The following is a 19,165-nucleotide window of genomic DNA, read 5'->3' as shown; positions in this document are numbered from 1 at the left end:
TTCTCCCCGGGGATGGGAAGAACCTGCAGCCCAGCCCAGGCCGCACCATCCCCCACCTAGAGCCCAACGACTGATGACAGAGCAGCCCGTCGCCAAGCCTGAGTCTCAGGAGTGTGCACAGGGCCACTCCTTGTGAGATCTGGGTCTAGCCGAGTCTTTGCCAACCCACTGGCTGTGTGATGCTGGGCAACTTGCTTCCCCTCCCTGGGCATCATTTCTGTCTCCAAAAAAGACAAACATCCATGGCACCCTGCCCCTTCCTCCCTCCCAGAGCAGTGGTGGGCAGTGGAAGCAAGGCCCAACAGAGCCTTTCTTTCTACCCAAACCCTACCTTGGCCTTGAGCCTAGCTGAAATGCCACGTCACGTTATGGTCACCATTACCATCAACAGCCACATGACTGCCCAGTGCTGTGCTGTGAGCATCCTTTTAATCCCCCACAGCAACCCTAGAGCACAATGGCATTCTTCCCATTTGACAGAAGACAGGGATGCTCAGAAAGGCTGAGTAACTTGCCCAATGTCACACAGCCAGAAGAGTCAGGGGCCAGCTTCAAAGCAAGGTCTGCTGGAAAGAGCAAATGTGCACCCAACCCGTGACGTCTCGGAAGCAGCCCTCCAGAGGCCCCTGGGCACGGCTCGCTGCCCAGCGGCTGACAGGCAGATATTCACAGAAGATCTCTTTAGCACAAACTCCTTTTCTGCCTCCCCCAGAGGGTAAGGAGCTTCAGGAACGGGGCCAGGCTTCCTGACTGGGGTCACAGTGAGGCCCTGTGAGTCCTGAAAACCAGAAGGGACCTCAAAGTATGGAGACATCATTTTCTGAGCCAAAAACAGGGCTTAGGGCTCAGAAAAGGGTCCTGTGTTGCCAAGATCATGGGCCTTCCAGGACAGTGGGGGTTAGAGAGATGGCACGGCACAATTCCAGGAACTGCTTGCCCTCTACACAGACCCCAGACTCCAGCTCAGCCAGTCTGCCCCTGGCCCCCACCACCAACCTGCAGCTGCACAGAGCCCAAAAAATGGGAGCAGAGAGGCACTGGTTTCCTGCCCCAGGAGACCCATCTGAAGCCTGGGATGAGAAAATCACTCCTCTTCCAAAGCCGTGTCCCCACAGAGGTCCAGGTCGGCAGGGAGGCGTCCCAGTCCTTACTTCTGGCATCCTCATGGCCCCGTCCAGGGCACCCGCTGGCCTTGCACAGCCTACAGCCTGAGAATCTTCCTCATGGGGCTCACGTGGCTCCAAACTGTCTCCCTGAGCACCAGCTCCAGCTCCGTGCTGCAGGTGCACCTGCCTGTCCCCCCCCCCACCCATGCTCACTCTCACAGTAGCTTCCAGACCTCTCAGCCACACCTCGAGGGTGGACGCAGCCCACACAACAGCCACTCAACATCAACACCAGGATAAACCCAGGGCCTGCATCTCTGAGGCTGGGTCTCTCCTGCGTCTCTCCTGTCTGAGAAGAGTCACCACCCAAGAGAGCCCACCTATCCCTGTCAGGGTCTCCTGGAGTTGCTCCTTAAGATTTTTCCAGGTTGTCAGCCCCACCCTGCACACCCCAAGGACCAGGTCTGTTGGGATTTACCGGGACACATAATGGGGCATCAGGGTACCCATCAGGGCAGAAGCTGGCGTGCCCCCACCCTCCCGCCCCTAGCCTGTCCCCAGGGGCCACCAGCCATTCCTACACATTAAGGCAACCAACCACGTTCCACCTCCAGCCTGTGGGCAGAATGTGTAGCCACCATGAGCTACACTCTTTTCTCTCCTCATTTGGGGGTTTTAGAGGCCCTGACCACCCCACGACCCCATCTTCCACCTCATCTGCTCTAAAACTTCCCGCCAGCTGTTTGGCCTTGCTGTGCCCACCCAGTCTCCTGGAACAGTCAGACAATGGAGGCTCCGGCACCCGCAGGAGGGCAAGGAGTCCTGGCCCAGGAGTCACAAGATGTGGTTTTGGATCTTGATTCTTAGAACTCTGGAATCAGCCGAGTGCCTTCTCTGCCCTGGCCTCAGCTTCCCTGTGTGAAAAAGGAAAGGTCTTCAACCTATTCTGAGGTCCCTTCCAGTTCTAATGGTTCAGGGATCAACAGCGGACCGCACGGCACACCCCACCCAGGAAGCCCCAGCCCCAGGTATGAGGCCCAATCCGAAAGACCCAAACCCCACAGTCACATGTATAAGGAGGACTGGCACCAACTAGAGCAATGGAAAGAGTAAACCCTGCACAGGGGTTAATCTGAGAGGGGGCCAGCTCCAGGTTCGGGATGGCTTTCTAAAGCCAAGAGGTGGGCAGCCCCGGTGGCTCAGCGGTTTAGCGCCGCCTTCAGCCCAGGGCATGATCCTAGAGTCCCGGGATCGAGTCCCGCGTCGGGCTCCCGGTGCATGGAGCCTGCTTCTCCCTCTGCCTGTGTCTCTGCCTCTCTCTGTCTCTCTCTCTCATTCTCTGTATCTCTCAGGAATAAATAAATAAAATCTTTAAATAAAAAAATAAAGCCGAGAGGTAACATACACACAGTGAAAGTCACGCTCTTTGGCCGCCAGTCCTGGGGGTCTGGAGTTTTTATAAACGCACGCTTGCTGGAGTAACTGCCACCATGATCAAGACACATGGCAGTCCCACCAACACCCTAAATTCCTGCAGGCCCAAGTCAACTCATCCCCACGTGACTCCGGATCGGCTCCATTCCTATGGTTTTGCATTTTCCAAGATGTTGTATGAACGCAACAGGACCTGGCTTTCTGGGTCTGCACCCTCCAGCCAGCCTAGCACGCCTACGGGTCACCATGCTGTCTGGATCAAGTGCTTGCTCCTTTTTGACGCTGACCAGTACCCCACAGTCTGCATGTATGGGGGTTTGCTTATCCATGCACCAGCAGCTGGACACGGACATTATTTCCAGTGTGGGGCAATTATGAATAAAACCACTGCAGGTAGCTCTTTTCTTCAGGTTCTTATGTAAACCTAAGTTTTCATTTTCCTTGGGCAAATACCGAGGAGCAGAACTGCCTGGTCATATGGTAAGCATGTGTTTTAACTTACAAAAAGCTGCCCCCAAATCCACAGAGACACCATTAGTGGTTGCTAGGGGGTGGGAGTGGGGGGAACAGGGAGGGACGGCTAATGGATATGGGGTTTCTTTTGGGGGTGATAAAAATTCTTCTGGAATGAGACAGTGGTGACAGTGGCCCAACCTTGTGACTATACTAAAAACCGCTGGATAGAATACTGACATGGTGACTTTTACCTTTATGATGTGATTACAGGTCAGTGAAAATAATAAACCTTTTTCCAAAAATGGCCACACCACTGGACACTCCCACCAGCTGTGTCTGAGGTCCGGCCCAGGCCACTTTTAAAGGCAAGATGTTCCATAGTTGGGTACAGGGAAGGGAGGAGCAAAGGCCCTGAGGCAGGATGGAATGAACCTTAGGCTCACAGGCCTCCTGGGCTAAGCACAAAGGAGGTGACTGGATAGGGACAGGGTCAGGGAGGCATGCAGGTGACTGGTACCGCCCTCCGCAAACTGGAATCCCCTGGAGCCTCAGATGGGCAGTGGTAACTCTGGACCCCAGAAGAGCCAGGCACCCATGATCCAAGCCCCCGCCCTACCTGTTGAGGGGGTGGAGTGCTCCACATCCCTCTTCTTGCTCCTGGAGAAATGAAGATGTCCACACTGGTCTGGGCCACAAAGGGCAAAAAGGGGCGATGCCTGCCCACTAGCATGCTGCAGGCGCACCTCTAGCTTCCCAGTTAGGGGGCACCACAGGACCAAAGTCTGACATATGCGAAACTGAAGAAACCACTGAGGAGAACATATGTGAAGGCAAAGCTTTGAGAGTAGAAGCACTCTGCCCTCACTCCTTCTGTCCATCTGGGCCATGGGTGTGAGGGCTGGAGGGGATGTGGCCATTCCGTGACCATGAGGTATTAACATAAAGATAAAAATCCAACAAGCTAAATCAAAATCACGTGAAGTAGCACTTCACCCTTTCCAGGATGGCTGTAACCAAAAAGACAATCCCAAGTGCTGACAAGGATGTGGAAAAACTGGATCCACATACACTGCTGGTGGGAATGTAAAATGGCACAGCCACTTTGGAAAACAGCCAGGCAGTTCCTCAGTATGTTAAACATGGAACCTCTAAAATGACCTGGCAATCCCACTCACAGGTGTTTAGCCGAGAGAAGAGACAACAGAGCTCACTCAAAAACTTGTATACAGGGCAGCCCGGATGGCTCAGCAGTTTAGCGCTGCCTTCGGCCCAGGGTGTGATCCTAGAGACCCAGGATCAAGTCTCAAGTCCCACGTCAAACTCCCTGCATGGAGCCTGCTTCTCCCTCTGCCTGTGTCTCTCCCTCTCTGTGTCTCTCATGAATAAATAAATTAATTGAGAAAAAAAAAAACAAACTTGTATACAAGTGCTCACAGCAGTGCTATTCACAACAGCCAAAGAGGGGAATGACCCAAATGTCCCTCAGCCAATGAATGGATAAGAAAAGGTGGCCCAGGGACGCCTGGGTGGCTCAGCGGTTGAGCATCTGCTTTTGTCTCAGGGCATGATCCCGGGATCCGGGATCGAGTCCCACGTCGGCCTCCCTGCAGGGAGCCTGCTTCTCCCTCTGCCTGTGTCTCTTTCTCTCTCTCTCTCTCTCAGTGTCTCTCATGAATAAATAAATAAATAAAAACCTTAAAAAAAAGAAAAGAAAAGAAAGAAAAAAAAGAAAAGAAAAGAAAAGAAAAGAAAAGAAAAGAAAAGAAAAGAAAAGAAAAGAAAAGAAAAGAAAATGTGGCCCATCCACACAACGGAATATTATTTGGCCATAACAAGGAGCGGCACTCTTGACATCTGCCACACATGGATGACCTTGAAAATATGATGCTCAGCGAAAGAAGCCAGATGCCAAGGCCACATGTTACAGTATTCCACTGATTCGAAACATCCAGAATAGGCAAATCTGTAGGGACAGAACATGAATCAGTGGTTGCCAGGGATTGGGGGTGGGGAGAGCAGAAGGCTGACTACTTAATGGGTCAGGATTTCTTCTCCTGGTGATGAAATGCCCTGAAATTAGCGGTAAATATCACACAACTCTAAAAGCACACTTTAGGGTATGCTTCAAGGAAAAATAATTTTTAAAGCAACTTAAACAACCTAACAAGTTAGGGAGGAAAAGAAGCGAGCCCCTTACAGCATCGCCGAGCCCCCGTCCCAGCCTCCGACTGCCTAGACACCGGCTTTTCCATGGGAGGTAATAAATAACCCCCCTGCCAAAGCTGTTCACGTGAGATTTTCTATTACCTGGAGCCAAACGCACTCCTAACCACCAGACTCGTCCCCCTGTGCCACCTGCCGGGACTCAAGGGGGCTCTGCACACTCAGCAGTACCTGTCCCAGGCTGGTGGCTGGGATTCGCCTAAACCCCAGGTTATCCGACACAGTCACCACCAGCGGCCCCCAGAATGCCACACGTGTGTGTGTGGGCACGCACACACACACACAAGTACACGCACACAAGCGTGTGTGTCTAAATAGCCCAGGGGATTAACTGTACTGACGCTCCACACTTGTGCTCTCTCCACATACACCAGCTGCCTTCACAGGGGGGAACCCCCCAAACTGGGTTGCACCCAGCCCAGGGAGACACAGTGTCCCCCCCCCCCGGACCACCACCCTCCCCCACCACCACCCTAGATGCCTCCAAGAGCCACAGCCAGGCCAGCAACCGAGGAGGATGGGGTGAGCCAATGAAAATCAGTATTGAAGAGTGGACCTTCCAAAGCTCCACCCGAGTGCCCTGACACCTAGCCACTTCTAACTCACTTAGCAAGTCTGTACTGGATATTCACTCTGTGCCAGGCAGGGTGCTGGGGGCAGGGAGGCGGAGGGACAAAGCTTCAAGGCCTGGACCCAACGGAGGGTGACAGACAAGCGCAAGGGCAGTTAGAACCCAGTACGTGAGGAGGCCTGTGCTGGGGGACGTTCAGGGGTTGTTGGAACACAGAGGAGAGGCACCTAACACCAGACTTGGAAGGGCGCACGGGGAAGGCTTCCAGAGAAAAGTGCCATCCAAGCTGAGACCTGCAAGCAAAAATCAGCTCAATGAAACCGACCAACAGGGAGCATTAAGTACGTTCCAGGCAGAAGCCACACCACACAGGGAGGCAAGACAGCAGCACAGTATGTTCTAGAAACCCAGGGAAGCTCATTGTGCTGGCACGGACACAGGCAGGGGCTGAGCATGCCCAGTCTGGGAGGGAGGCAATCGGATGAAGGTCTTCACCTGGACCCAACACAATGGCCAGAGCTGGGCCCTGCCATCACTTCAACAGTAAGATGCTCCCGTGGCCACCTGTGCAATCACTGTGGTCTCTGGACCCACACACTTCTGCCCTTCCCCAACCCCCATCCCCATCCCCTCCCAACCCCTTGCCTGCATTTGGAATGCCCTCCCCAGACTACTCTTGGGTTCAGACTCCACCCACCCTCCAGGGGCCAGTGAAAAGTCACCTCCTGCAGGCTGTCCTCAGGCACATCCCTCTGGGAATAGAGGGTTCTCCAAAAACCCACCACAGGGCCACTGCCCCTGGGTAGCCACAGCTCCAGGGGACTAACCAGTTCCCCCCACTCAGGGGTTTTCCCCAGCTGACAGAAACAGAAACTGAGGCATGCCCACTTGCTCTGTGGGCAGAGGATGTAAGAGCACAGCAGAGAAGGACGGCAACCAGTTCTTCTCTGGGGAGGACTGGGGTCGTCATGCGCCAAGGTGAGAAAATTGGATTGGCAACCAGCTTCCCCCAACCGGATGTGCTGATCCTCCCAAGAGCACTGCTACAGAGGGAGAAGCACCCTCATCTGTTCTGATGAGGCTCAGAGAGGCGAAGCCACTTGCCGGAGAGCACACAGCAGGTCAGTGGTTAGAACTGAGACTTGACTCCATGTCTGGGGGCTTCAAAGGCCCTGCTGGTTCCATGGGGGGCGGGGGGGATCACTCCCTTGGATATGCATGCAGGGCAATGGACCAGAGGGAGAATGTGCTTAACCTAAGCTGGATGCCAGGATGCACAGAGGGGTACAGGGGCAACTGCCCCCCTTCCCAAAGGCCCTACCTCTCCCAACCTGGGCCTCTCTGCTGGAAGCCGGCACACCTGAAAAACCAGCTCCTGGATAAACATGAGAGAGACACTAGACTGGGCCCAGTCATAAGACCCCCCTGGAGCCCGCCAGGACCACCTTGGAGCTGGGTGGGTGGGTAGACAGAGATCCTGCCCACTTCCAGGGAGCCACCCAGGAGCCTGCCACAGGCTTCCCACCAAGTACAGCCCAAGGGTCGGGCTGAGGGGTGCAGGCTTTGAGACCGAGCCAGGGGAGTCAGGGGGGCAGGAGAAGGAGTGCTGGGGGGCAGCTGAGCTCATCAAGAAAAAAAAATGACCTGTTTACCAAAAACAAAGGTAAAACTCCTGAAATCTCTCAAGACACCCATGCAGGTCATGTTAACACCCCAGGAGCTCCTTTTCCTGCGGGGCACACATGCCCTGGGAGGCCGTCAAGCCCCTGTTGGGCCCCCCTTCACTCAGACACCACCGTTCATGACGCCCACCTACAACTCTGCAAGGTACTGCTTTCTTCCTTCTCAGATGGTCAAACTGAGGCTCAGCCGGCTTGGCAGCTGTCCAAATCACACGAAGCAGGCAGGTGGCAGGGCTGGAATCAACCCACCTAGAAGCTTCTGCGCCCAACCGAAATCTCAGTGATGCCCACAGAAATGTTCAGAACAGCCACTGTCCACTGTCCTGGGGCGGGCCGCAGGCAGAGGTAGATGGCAAACATTTGTATTTAGAACCCCACCAGGTAAATGTGGATGAAAGTGGCCCTACCCCGGCTCCAAGAGAGACACGGGAGGAGGTCTGCATGGCCCCACTCCTCCCCGTCGGAGGCCCACTGCCCTGTGTGACCACAGCTGAATCCCTCTCCGGCCTGCAAACCAGAGGCTCTGTTCTCCCATTTGCAGATGCCCCGATCCAAGCACAGAGATCAGAAGTCACTTGCTGGAGGGCACAGAGCCCCCTTCTATATGACCCTAAATCGTGTTCCTGACTGTAACACCAGCCTCATTGTCCCTCCCCACCCCACTACACCCCCAGAACAAGCCCTGCCCCTGCTTCTGGAAAACACAGACCTTCTACCTCAAGCTAAAAGGCTGCAGGAGCAGACCGGGGACGCACAGCCAGAGACCCCCAGATCCAGGGGAGCGGGGCACGTGGAGATGGGGGAGACAGCACAGGGCACAGACGGCTGCCCTCGCCCGCCCCCCAGCTGTCCTGGCCTCAGAGCATCACTGTCCCAGGAGCCCACCTGCACGGCGGAGGGTTGTGGGTGTGAGGGCAGCTGCGGGCAGGTGTAATTTCATCGCAGGCTCGCTGGCTCTGTGAGTCACCAGAACCAGAGGATGAAATTCTAGCTCTGCGGACAGAGGTGCGCACCTCTCTTGGCTGGTCAGCTCTCTATGGGGGTGGGGATGGGGTACAGGCAGTGCCTTTGTAACAATGAGCAAAGGGTACCCCCTCCTCCGGGCTGGTCCCAAGCAGGGCTCTGTACACCCAGTGTCCCTGACCACCACCACCACCACCACCACCAGAAAGGGGGAGCCGTGTGGCACAGCCCTATGATGGAACAGTACTCAGCAACCAAAAGGTCTAAGAAGCCAGACTCAGGCTGCATTCTGTGTGACTGCATTTATGTGACATTCTAGAAAATGCAGAAGTACAGAGACAGAAAACACACAGTAGTTAAAAGGAGAGCAAAGAAAAGAAAAAAGAAAACACACAGTGGTTGCCAAGGGCTGGGGGAGGGTAAGAGGTTGGCTGCAAGTGAGCTTAAAGGAACTTTAAGGGGTGATGGAATGTTCCGTGTCTTGAGAGGGGCTGGGCCATGTGAATGTGTACAGAGTCAAACCCCTCAGAAGGCACATTTACTAAAACTTGAGCATTTCACTGGATATACCTCATCCCTTGATAAAACAGGAGAGGGGCATCTGGGGGCTCAGTGGTTAAGTGTCTGCCTTCGGCTCAGGTCGTGATCCCGGGGTCCTGGGATCGAGTCCTGTATCGGGCTCCTCACTGAGAGCCTGCTTCTCCCTCTGCCTGTGTCTCTCATGAATAAATAAATAAAATCTTTAAAACAAAACAAAACAAAACAGGACAACCTATGGGGTGAGACCCTCCTACTTGCTGGCCTGGGGCCAGATGCCAGGACCTGAGACCCTGCAGACCTGGGGTATCTGTAAGTTTCTTACTGGCTGGTTAAGAGTGACAGACGGATGGACAGAGACTCCCCTCTATGGTGGTTCTACCAGAAGCCAGAAAATGTACCTGAAGACCACCCTCCCACTCCAATCGGCAAACAAGCCTGGCCCTGCCCAAGCCTCCAGGAGAGAAGCAGCCTGAGAGGGGCTCCTTCCAGCTCCAGGTTCAGGCCCTCCATCCCCAACTACGTAGCCTTGCTGGGCACCTGCAGGCTGCCCAGAAGCCCAAGCCCCCGAGCCAGGACCACTCACCTCTGGCTTCCCACAGTCTCCACTCCAGACCCGCACTGGGGTGACCCACATATCCAGCTCTGGAAGCCCCCTCCCCCCCCAAGCCACAGCAGCTGAGACTCTGGCAGGACATGGGGTATCTTCTCCACTTCACATGTGAGCATACAGCCTGGATTTGGGGGAGGAGGGACATGGTACCTGAGACCCTGCCCCTTGCTTCCTGGCTACAGTCAGTTCACATTCCAGGGGCCTCAGCACAGCACAGAGGCTGCCCTTCACACCTGTGACCCTGACCAGCGAAGACCCTCCCCTACCAGGGCCCCCAGGTAGGATCTCTAAGCCTTGATGGGGTGGGGGGAGGTATTAGAGAAAACAGCCTCCCAGTGCTCAGGCCTGGCTCTGCAAACCCTAACTCGGGTGTCTGATTTGGTGCACCCTACCACCACCCTTCCCCCTACCTCCCGCCACAGTGAACAGAAATCTCTGAAAACCAGGGGTTCCCAGACTGGGGGATCCCTGGGTCGCCCACACCACCCAAGCTAACAGGGGATCTGGACCCTGGGACCGTGGCCTGGAGAAAGCCCAGCCAAGGAAACAGGAATGAGACCTGCCTGCTGCTAACTGACCCAAACCGTTCCGGGAGCTTTAGGCTGAGCCCTGACCCCAACCCCAGGCCCAACCACACCCTGAGCCTCTCCCCAGTCCCCAACAGTCCCACTGCCCAGAGGTCAGAGCTGTAGGTAGGGTTGCCAGATCAAACACAAGACCCCAGTTCAGCTTCAGATAAACAAGTAAGTCTTTAGTATACGTTACGTCTTCAATCCTGCATTATCCATGGCTTATCTGAAATCCAAATTTAACTGGGCATCCCTATTTTTATTAGCCAGATCTGGCAACCAGAAGCAGGTGGTCCTGAAGGAGGGAGACAGGTGGGCACACAAATAGCTCTGTGTTGGCCAAGCCCAGCTCCGGACCAAGAGGATGGGAGTCAGGAGCAAGAGTTCTGCCCGGGACACCCCCACCAGGCATCCCAAGCCCGGGCAAGGACAAAGTACGGCCTCACTCAGCTCATTCAGCAAATCTAACTCCCCACAAAGCGAACAAGCGCTGAGCCCCTTGCACATCCTCGCCGGGGGCTCTGAGCCCCTTTGCTGTCATCAGCCATAACCCACAGCACTGAGTCTGAAATGATACAGTATCCACCCTGGTGAGCATGAGGATCACTGAGTCCCAGCCAGATCTGCCTGCAAATGAGGGACCTGGGAACCAAGCGAGGGACCTGGCTCCTCGTGGGCCCCGCCTGGACACCCCAACACCTACCCACAGAAATCTCCACTGTCACCCACCCACAGAAGGGGGAGCATCTCACTGCCTTATAACCATTTTTATCTCTTCCAGTTCTCCCACATAAAACGATCCTTCCACTACTCTGGCCCGGTTTATGAATTCCTGCTGGGAATTCCCTTGCAGGTGCCTCAAGGGTCTACATCTTCTGGGCCTCACACTTTTCTGGAAGGTTCCAAGCCCTTGGCCCAGAGTCCTGCTCTGTTCCTCTTTGTCTGTGAGTTAACTCCGCAGGTCTTGTTCCGAGGTGCCCCTTGAGGCCTCCATGGGCCCAGGGGGCCGGGCACACATTCCTGCTTGTCCCAGAGAACCCAGCCGTGAGGCATCACAAAGAGAGCACCCACAATGAGCCAAGAGTTGGAGGGCTGAGAGAAGCGGGGCAAAGGACATCCTGGGAGCAAAGTCCCAGGCTCAGGTTTGAGGGGAAGACACAAGCTCGGGGCCCCAAGGAGGATAAGGGGGCAGGGGAAGATCCTGGATTCTCGCCACCATGGGGAAGGGAGTGCTTCCTCAGAGAAGGGGATTCAGGAACAGGAGAAGCTCCTTAGCAATGTGGGCCCAGGGCCTGAAGCTAGACTTCATTCATTCATTCCCTCAGGTAGTAGTTCCTCAAGTATTTGGGGACCAGCCCCAGGGCACCAGGGAATCCAAAGCAAGCCTCGGACCCTGCCCTGTTCCTAGAGCAACTGGGAGGCAGATGTGGAACTTCTGAGTGAGATCAACACTGGGACAGAGGAAGGACAGGACGTCACGGGGGACACAGAGGTAGCCCCTGGGCCGGCCCTGGGATGGGATGCCAGCCCGAGGACACAGCAGGCAGTTAAGTCTTCACAGAGAGGCGACGAGAGCAGCAAATCCCACCGCGCATACCCCCACTCTGGCCAGGTCAGGACATCAGAGGAGGTCTCCCACTCCTACAGGGGAAGGATGGGAAGAACCTTCCAGTGAAGAACAGCATGTGCGAAGGCCATTCAAGAAAACTTCGGGATTCCACGAGCCAGTTGATGGATAGAGGAGAGCCAGAGCGGATGAACCAGAATCCAGAATGGGGACGGACCAGGAGAAGCGATCTGTGCTTCAGGATATAAACGCCCCAAGGCGTCGCCCGTCGCATCGCCCCGAGATCCTCACCTGGGTTTCTGACAACCCAGCTGCCACCAAAACGCGCAGGCCCTGGCTGCTGGAGACAGGCTGCTAGAACAGCTGCCTCCAAGACCCCTATCATTATGCCCGCCTTTCCGACCATTTCCAAGCACCGAACGCTAACAACCGCCACTGTGTCGGAAGGCTCTGAGAGACTAGCCTTCAAGAACAGATAGAAAGTATTTGTGATTAACACATTGCACGTAAATGACCCTTCCTCCAGCACCAAGAGAACAGTCAGTCCTCTTAAGTTGGTTACGCTTGTCCCTACAAGGCCATCTCCGAGACCCAGTTTGGCAACCTTCGGCCCCAGGTCTTCCACATTTTAAATGTGCAGGCAACCAGTGGCCACAGAGTTCCCACCTTTGCTTGGTTCCTCTGCTGGGACCCTCTGAGTCAGAGCCTCAACTTTCTAGGTCACTCTCAGAGCAGGCTATGGCACGGGGTGTGGTCTTAAGCCTCTCACATCCCAAAAGCAGGTCGGGGATTCCGACATCCTGTCACCTTGGAGCCGGGTCTGTCCCTTGGTCCAGCAGTTCCTGTTCAGAAGAGGTCAGAGTCTACCTCGAAGCCTCCTGTGCTCCCACTCGCAATGGGTGGCTCGTGATGGGTACCTGACCACCCCCTCTTTGCCACCTCGGCGCCCAGATCTTCCCTGCCGGCAGCCACCAGCCGCCACCAGCTTCCCAGCCACTACTACCTCCTGCTCCGAATAAATAATCAATGCCCGTGCCCTTTCCCTTTGGGAATGACGCTGCTGAAATAAATGGCTGCTTGGAAAGGCACCTCCCAAGCCCCGAGGACCACAGCAGTGCCGAGGAGCAAGCAGTCCCAGCTGCGGGGCAACCAAATCCCGCCAAAGGAGGTCAGAGCAGCTTCTGGCAGCCCCTTCCTTCCAGTGTGACCAAACGCCCACTCCTCTAGCTGTCCACACCTGCCCCACACCCCAGCTACTGGGGCCGGGGGAGGGGTCGGGGGGATTCCCAGGGCAGTCCCACGCCCCCCATCACCAGTCCCATACTCCATCCAAGGCGGGTGCTTCCCCTAAGGGGCCTGGTGCGGGGACCCCTGCAAGCCAGGTCCCTCACTTTGGCTGCGATGGGAACGGAAGAGGCTCCCACCCCAGGTCTGGTCTTTTGAGGCTGGGTCATATGGCCAGATGTGCAGGGCTCCTCCAGCACCGCCAGGAGGGCAGAACTCTCAGCTGCAAGGCCCCCCTCTGCCCTGGGCCCAGGCCAGGGCATCGTCCGGCATCGTCCCTGTCCCTGGCCGCAGGCCGTGGCTGGAGCCCAGGAGAGGCACCAAGCCCATCATTTCCAAGGACTCGGGATGGGGGGGGGGGTGGACGCGGAGCACCCTGTGGCGCTCCACAGGCCTCCCTGCCCAGGTGCAGGAACTCAGAGACCACCACGCGCGGGGCACCCCCAACTTGCTCCTCTGGAAGCTCGGTGGCCACCGCCGCCCTCCGAGGCCGGACTCTCCCGGCTCTCCCCGGAGCTTCAGCCGCCACGGCTCGGACCGGCCCCCTCCCGGGGGACCCGCGGGAGCCGCTGCGCCCGGGCAGTGCCGGCTGTGCGGGGCCTCGGCCTGCGCGCGGGGGGCCCGGCCGGGAGACGGCCCAGCCCGGGAGGCGGGGGGCGGGGACCCGCGGCCTTCCCAGCCCGCTCCAGCCCCCTCCGCTCCCACACCGGCGGCCGCCGCGGGCAGCACGACTGACCTCATTCGCCAACCGCAGCAGCCTGCGGGCGCCCGCCGCCCGCCCGGGGCCCCCCAGCTCCGGCCGGGCCGGGGGGGCAGCGCCCGCCTCCCACCGCCTCCCACCCCCTCCCGGCAGGTGGGGGGCGGCCGGCCCGAATCGGAGTCGCAGTCACGTGCCTCCCCGGCACCCGAACGCCGGACCCGGATCCTGGCACACCTGGAGGGGGAGGGGAGGCGGGGGAGGGGAGGGGGAGGGGCGGGGGCCGCGGCGGGGGGCGGCGGGCCGGGGAGCAGGGCCTCGGCGCCCGCCCCCCGCAAAAGTTTCTCCTACCTCGGAGGATCCCCAAGCGCTCCTGCCAGCGGCGCCCCGGCCCCGGCCCGCGGCCAGGACTCAGCCTCCTGCCGCTGCCTCCTTAATTAATCCGGGAGAATGGGGGAAGGCGCGGCGGAGGGAGGCGCGGCGGCGCGGCGGGGGGCGGGGGCGCGGGGCGCGGGGCGCGGGGCGCGGGGCGCCGGCCGGAGGGGCGGGGCCGCGGCGGGGGTCTCGGGCCGGCCGGGGGGCTGGCGCTCGGCGGCCCCCACCCCCGGCGCGGGCTGCGGCGGAGGGCGGGGCGCGGCGCGGGGAGCGGAGCCGAGAGCGGGAGCGCAGGGAGGCTCTTTGTTCTGTAATCCCAGTAAGATTGCCAGCCATTCGCCCCGGCCCTAATCCCAGCCCCGCGCAACACCACCCTCCATTGGCTGCCATTTACATACGGGATTAGCCCGCCCGGCCCGCCCCGCGCCCCGGCCTGGGCACCGCGGGGGGAGCGCCGCGCCCCCCGCCCCGCCCCGCCCCGCCCCGCCCCCGGCGCCCCGAGCGCGCCGCCCGCCGCCCGCCGCCCCGCCCGCCGCCAGGGGGGCCTGCGGGAGGGGCGGGAGGGGCGGGAGGGGCGCCCGCGGCCCCGGCGCCCCCTGGCTGCCCGCCGACGCCCCTCCGCCTCCCCCTCCGCAGCGCGGGGTGCGGGGTGCGGGGTGCGGGGCGGACTAGGAGGCCGGGGCGCGGGGTCAAGGTCACCCGGCGGGCGGCGGGAGGCACCCGGGAGCGGGGAGCGGGGAGCGGGGAGCGGAGGCCGGCGCCAGGGCCAGGCCGGGCGGCCGCGGCGGCTGCAGAACTGAACAGCCGCCGGCTGGTCACTCCCACCTTGCCCAGGTTAGCTTCCGGCCAGGTCCAGGTACCTCTTTCAGCCTTTGTCCCCCGGGATGTGAAGGAAGGCAGTGGCCTGCCCAAGGTCGCAGCAGATCCAGTCGGAGGCTCCGGGGCCCATCTTGTCCGGGCAGCCCTCCTTCTGATCCCCGGCTCGGGCTTTTGCCACCCGCTTCCTCTACCATCCCAGCGTCCTGCGGAATCGGGGAGCACACTTCCCATCCTCTCCAAAGCCCTGCATCTTAATTCAGCACAAGGAGTGGTGCCCTGAGTCCTGTGCTAGGCCCTGGCTATGCTGGGCACTCCTGGGAGGGACACAAGTCAGGCAGGCCCGGACCCCAGGGAGCTCCTGGCCTAGATGGAGAGAGAGCGGCACAGAGATTGAGAATCTTCAGGGTCCCAGCAAAGCCCTCGAGGTCTTCCCCCAGCTTCCTGGGGCCCCGCTGGGCACTTGGTAAAGGATAAACTTGGCTGACCAGGTCTATCCCACAAGCCTGTCAGACAGCTCCTCCTGGGCAGGCCAGGTCCACAAGGCCCAGCCAAGGGCCAAGCCCCAGGAGCCCTGGTGCCCACCGAATGCCTTGCTCACAGTGTTGGCCAGAGGACTGAGGACTGGGCATGAGGCCACGATGCCCCCTCCATCCCACACTGCTTTTTGCCCTCTTGGGGGTACCACCCTATCCCCAGCATCACTGTTGTGTGCCCCCCCCCCTCCGCCCCTCCAATCCCCACCTGCCCTCTGCTGGCCCTGGTGTGGCAATGTCACTGAAGGGAAAAGCTAAGATCTAGAGACTGTGGGTTCAAATCCTGGCTCTTCCTCTTAACACCAGGTGACCTTAGGCAGAGCAGTTCACCTCCCTGAACCTCTATTTCCCATCTTTTGCAGCCTCTCAGTAAACCACAACGTGGCCCCACTGTGGAGAACAGTGATGATGGATGCTTTCTAAGCATCACTAAGCCTGTGGGGGTGTCTTGTATTGGCCTCCTTTTACGATGAGGGGAAGTGACTTGCTTAGGGACATACAGCACCAGCATCGCGTGGCTGGGACTGTCATCATAGCCCTGGTTCAGCCCACTGGCCTACTGTTCCTCTACCCCATCTGCATCAGCCCACGATATGTTGGAGGTAAGGCATGGCCTTTGTGGGCCCACCTGGGGCACACTGGTCCCCAAAAGGGCTGTCTAGATGGGCTGTTGGTTTCTAGGGAGAATGCTTTCCAGACCCTAAGTCCTGGGGCAGAGTGCCAGAAGCCTTTGCACCTCAAGGTGGAGAGTAGCTAAGCCCTAGTGGGGAGGGAGCACCAGTGTGTGCTCAGTACTGCCCTCTGCAGGCAGAATCCGGAGCAGCAATGATGCAAGTGGAGTGCTGGGGTTAAGTGCCCTCTTCCAGCCTCTGGGCTGCTCTTCTGCCGGCCGGCCGGTAGAGCCAGCCCGAGCCCAACCTTGCCTAGGTAGACTGGGTGCAGTGTGGTCAGCAGAAGGCCTTGGCCCGGCATGCGTAAGCTCTGCTCCCCAGGGGATATGACACCAGGCTTCACATTCACTCACTGTGTCTCCTGGGCCAAGTTGATTGACCTCTGTCCTAGGCCAAGTCTCTCTCAGCCTGAGCTACCTCATCAAGAATATGGAGACAAGATAGTCCTTACTCTGTGTGATGGCTGTGGAGACTGAATGACATGTGACACAGGACAAATGCTTGGTGTAGTGCCTGGTACTACATCTAGAGGCAAATTTGCAGTCTTGGCCTTTGCTTGAGCTGCTCTTCCTGAGGAGGTGAGAATTCTAAGGACAAGGTCATGGACATTCTAATTTTGTCAAGTTCACTTCTTTCCCCTGAGTAGGGCAGCAGAAGCTCGCGCAGTTGGGAGGGGAGCTTGGCGAAGAAGTCCTTGCTGGTGACTGCTCCCCACCTGAAGGGGCTTCTTTCAGCTTTAAGAAGCACATTTGCGGGGCGCCTGGGTGGCTCCATCGATGGCTCTGCCTTCAGCGCAGGGCATGATCTTGGAGTCCTGGTATCGAGCCCTGCATCGGGCTCCCTGCTCAGTGGGGAGACTGCTCCTCCCTCTGCCTCTGAGCCTCCCCCTGCTTGTTCTCTCTCTCTGTCTATCTCTCTGTCTCTCTCAAATAAATAAATAGGATCTTTAAAAAAAGAAGAAGGAGAACGTTTGCACTGGCCTTGCCTCATTCTCCCTCAGACCTGGCCGCATCCCCCTACTACACAGATGTGGAAATAGGCTCTGCTCACTGCCTACTCCTTATCAACCTCGAAGCCACAGGACCTCCTCCATCACAAAGCCTCCTCCAGCCTTGTCACCCTCCCAACAACCCTCCTGGCAGTCACGTGGGCCTGACAATCCCATTTCACAGATGGGGATGGAAGATGCCAGGGCACTGGCGGAAGTGAGTGCATCCCTGGGTGTCCTGTATCCCTGTCAGTCCAGGGACTCCCTGGCAGGAGCTAGTCTCTACCTCCTGGCCCAGTGTGTATATTCCAGGGTCTCTGATGAGCAGATCTAGCCAGCAGGAAAAGCTGCCCACAGGGACTCAGTCCCCATGCCTCACTGGGGTTTGGGCCCAGTCCTGGGTCCCTGACCTCCTGCATGCATCATTGCCTTGTTCCACAATTCTGGGCCACTTCTCCTGGCTTCTTGGACGTAAGACTCCAGGGGGTCAGGGAGCAGATAGAGAGACAACCCTGCTGTCCCCAGTGAGGTAACTCTTAGCTTGAGGCAAGCTTCCAGGGAGCCTCGGACTATGCTACCCTGGACATGACCACAGGAGCCAAAGGGGAGGACGCTGAACCCAGCACTTTAATCTTATAGGTAGGTCAGGAGCCTGCATTTTGGGAGGGCAGGATTGGGTCCCAGCAGCCCAGCCATACATGTCAGAGGTGGACCTCAGACTCCCAATTCCCCAACCTGCCATTCATTTTTCCCATCTCCATGGGTTTCCTTGGATTTTCAGGAAATGATTTTTCTCTGATAATTAGTATTCATCCTTTTAAAATAAGACTTGAACAGCTTCTGGAACCAGCTACTCCTCTTTCTCTTCAGAGACTCTCCTGCTCCATCATGGAAATCAAAGGGAAAATAAGATTCATTGTATGGAAATGTGCTTTGAAGGCAGCAGGCAGGGAAGCCTTGGTGGCTCAGTGGTGGATTGTCTGCCTTCGGGGCAGGGTCCTGGGATCAAGTCCTACATCAGGCTCCCTGCAAGGAGCCTGCTTCTCCCTCTTGCCTATGTCTCTGCCTCTCTCTGTGTGTCTCTCATGAATAAAAAATAATAATAATAAATGTTTTAAATGAAGGCACCGTGCAGGGTCTGTTCAACCAGGACAGACAAGGTGGGCATAGAATCTGGAGCCTAGATGTTAAATGTTATCCCTACCAGCCAGAGCATTCAGGCGATAGGGAGGCCCCATCGCACCAAGGGTAGGTAGGTGATGGGCTTGCTGCAGGGGAGGGCAGCCTTCTGAGTCTGTGACCCAAATCACCCCCCTCCACAGACAGGCCATTCCCCCAGGCCACCAGCATCTCCCTTCATTCCCAAATATTTGTTTCCATGGCGCCTCCAGGCCCATAAGGACAGAAATAATTTCTTTCCCTGTGGTGTCCCATCAGCAGAGTAACCTCTCAGAGTCCTCCAAGGCTTCCGGACCCAACAAAGTACAGCGCTCTTTCTGGGACTTCACACACCCAGGCTGGCAAGCTGCGGCAGGAGGCAAGGAGGTCTGCCATCAGGACATGGGCAGATCTGCAGCCTTGGCCTCCTGGGTCCCTGGGTTTGCCCCCCATGAGGAGTGGCGGGCAGCACTGGCCAACAGAAATAGGTGGCGAGCCACAAATGCACACCACAGAGGAAATTTGAAATTTCCTAGTAGCTGCATTTTAAAAAGTGAAGAAGAAACAGGTGAAATTAATTTCAACAATAAATTTTATTCAACCCAGCCTTGTATTTGGTGTATTCAGCCCAGACTGTATTTGTTTCAGCGCATAATATTTTTAAAGATTTAAGATGTTTTATATTTTTTGTTACAAAGTCTTTGACTTAAATATCCACTTACATCTCAGTTTGGATGAGACAGACTTTCATACGTAGCTAGTGGCTAAAGGGGTCACCTTCTATCTCAGCTCACAGCTGACTCTGTTGGGGCCTGGGGCTCAGTTTTTCCTTGCCCTGCATACCTGTTAAAGGTGCAGGCCCAAGACCTTCCAGATGTGTGGGCTCAGACCCTGTGGAGGGGTGGGAGGGAGGCCCGGG

The 19,165-nt window shown here is 57.5% G+C and overlaps 1 protein-coding gene and 1 long non-coding RNA gene across 6 annotated transcripts in view; one reads left to right on the top strand and one right to left on the bottom strand.

The window, feature by feature from the left end:
• The window catches only part of GTF2IRD1 (GTF2I repeat domain containing 1), a 111,815-nt gene extending 97,621 nt beyond the window's left edge, over positions 1 to 14,194 (bottom strand). For 4 of the 5 annotated variants that reach the window (XM_077908262.1, XM_077908263.1, XM_077908260.1 and 1 more), the window contains exon 1: positions 14,054 to 14,194. The gene's annotated coding sequence lies outside the window, so the exon portion shown is untranslated. Of the gene's footprint in view, positions 1 to 12,387; positions 12,543 to 14,053 lie in introns of those variants that run through there. The other variant, XM_077908261.1, reaches the window with a different exon arrangement.
• Positions 14,195 to 14,788: 594 nt separating this feature from the next.
• LOC144318192 (uncharacterized) lies at positions 14,789 to 18,057 on the top strand. Its single transcript, XR_013384005.1, has 3 exons — positions 14,789 to 14,911; positions 15,792 to 16,031; positions 16,747 to 18,057. It is a non-coding gene; the product is annotated as an uncharacterized LOC144318192 (long non-coding RNA).
• The last annotated feature ends 1,108 nt before the right edge of the window (positions 18,058 to 19,165 follow it).

Source organism: Canis aureus, chromosome 8 (genome assembly GCF_053574225.1).
Source record: "Canis aureus isolate CA01 chromosome 8, VMU_Caureus_v.1.0, whole genome shotgun sequence".
NCBI lineage: Eukaryota > Metazoa > Chordata > Mammalia > Carnivora > Canidae > Canis > Canis aureus.
The sequence above is the reverse complement of the archived record's forward strand: the minus strand, read 5'-3'. Positions and strand labels throughout refer to the sequence as shown.